The following is a 2,151-nucleotide window of genomic DNA, read 5'->3' as shown; positions in this document are numbered from 1 at the left end:
TATTAAAAAGCAGAGATATTAATTTGCCAACAAAGGTCCATCTAGTCAAAGCTATGGTTTTTCCAGAAGTCATGTATGGATGTGAGAGTTGGACCATAAAGAAGGCTGAGTGCTGAAGAATTGGTGCTTTTGAACTGCAGTGTTGGAGAAGACTTTTGAGAGTCCCATGAATTGCAAGGAGATCAAACCAGTCAATCCTAAAGAAATCAATCCTGAATCTTCATTGGAAGGACTGATGCTGAAGCTGAAGCTCCAACACTTTGGCCACCTAGTGCAAAGAGCCAACTCATTAGAAAAGACCCTGATGCTGGGAAAGATTGAAAGCAGGAAGAGAAGGGGACGACAGGGGATGTCTCATCTTGGTTGGATGGCATCACTGACTCAACGGACATGAGTTTGAGCAAGCTCCAGGAGATGGTGAAGGACAGGGAGGCCTGGCATGCTGCAGTCCATGGGGTTGCAAAGAGTTGGACATGACTGAGCTCAGTTCAGTTCAGTCGCTCAGTCATGTCCAACTCTTTGTGAACCCATGAACCGCAGCATGCCAGGCCTCCCTGTCCATCACCAACTTCCAGAGTCCATGAAAACCCATGTCCATCGAGTCGATGATGCCATCCAACCATCTCATCTTCTGTCGTCCCCTTCTCCTCCTGCCCTCATTCTTTCCCATTCTTTCAGGGTCTTTTCCAATGAGTCAGTTTTTCCCATCAGGTGGCCAAAGTATTGGAGCTTCAGCTTCAGCTGAACAAAAATAACTAGAGATCAGACATCAGAGATTGACCCCGGCTGTGCAAACCCTCAATAGACTGATGAATACGTCAGAATATCATAAGTTCATTAGTTCCAGAGAAAAGCATGACTTCTGAGAAAACCAGAATCTCATGTTCATGGGTGGGAGGCCAAGGTACAAGAGAAATGAATTATTTTCATCAGCAGCCTAGTAAGCACGGACTTCATGCCAGAGAGGAGCAGGATGATCTTAATGGCTCGTGTCGGTGAGTTATGATTGCCTGATGCTCCCGGTGTCTCTCGGGCCTGCCTGTCAAGCGGAGCGGATGTTTCTGTCAGCCAGAAGGGCCCCCTTGCTCTGAACAGTGCTGGAAAAACACTGACAAATCGCTGTTCCTTGGGGTCCCCTTCCTCGAAACGATGCACAGACCACCCCCCTTTAGCTATCACATTTGTTTCCCAGACCAGGCATGTTGTGATCGATAGTATTTCACAATTGATTAGGTTTCCCCATCAGAGATGCTAAACTCCATTATGCATGGATTCATCTTACTAGTTTTTCTCTCAGAGGACAACCAAGTTCTGAAAAAAGGGAAGAAAAAACAGAAACACTACTCTGACCTTTAAATTGATTATATCTTATTCTCAGGCATGTCACGGCTTTTGGTTCCCAAGTTGGTCATGACGCCCCATCCCAGGAAAAGATCCCATTTGTGTCCTCACAGTGTGAACATACCAGGACTGGTTGGAAGAGGAGTGTCATGGGATGGGATTGAAACCATGCCTGGAGTGAGCAGGCAAATGTTGATTCCAGTGCAAAGGAATAAATTGTAATTAAAATTAAAAACAAACCAAGTTGAGTTATTAGTAGAGATATGGATGGACCTAGAGTCTGCCATACAGAGTGAAGTAAGTCAGAAAGAGAAAAACAAATATTGTGTATTAATGTATATATGTGGAATCTAGAAAAACGATACAGATGAACCTATTTGCAAAGCAGAACTAGAGACCCAGATGTAGAGAACAGATATGTGATCATGGGGCGGAAGGACAGGGGTATGGGATGAATTGGGAGATTGAGATTGACATACATACACTCCCATGTGGAACATGGGCTTCCCTGGAGTCTCAGCTGGTAAAGAATCTGCCTGCAGTGCAGGAGATCTGAGTTCAGTTCCTGGGTCAGGAAGATCCCCTGGAGCAGGAAATGGCAACCCATCCCAGTATGCTTGCCTGAGAAATCCCATAAACAGAGGAGCCTCCAGTCCATGGAGTCACAAGAGTCAGACACGACTTAGTAACTAAACTACCGTGTGTAAAACAGATAGCTAGTGGGAAGCTGCTTGAAAGCTCAGGAAGTTCAGCCCAGTGCTCTGTGATGACCTAGATGGGTAGGACAGAGGAGGGTGGGAGGGAGGGCCA

This window comes from Bison bison, unplaced genomic scaffold (genome assembly GCF_000754665.1).
Source record: "Bison bison bison isolate TAMUID 2011002044 unplaced genomic scaffold, Bison_UMD1.0 scf7180017864487, whole genome shotgun sequence".
Taxonomy (NCBI): domain Eukaryota; kingdom Metazoa; phylum Chordata; class Mammalia; order Artiodactyla; family Bovidae; genus Bison; species Bison bison.
Note: the sequence above shows the minus strand (reverse complement) of the source record.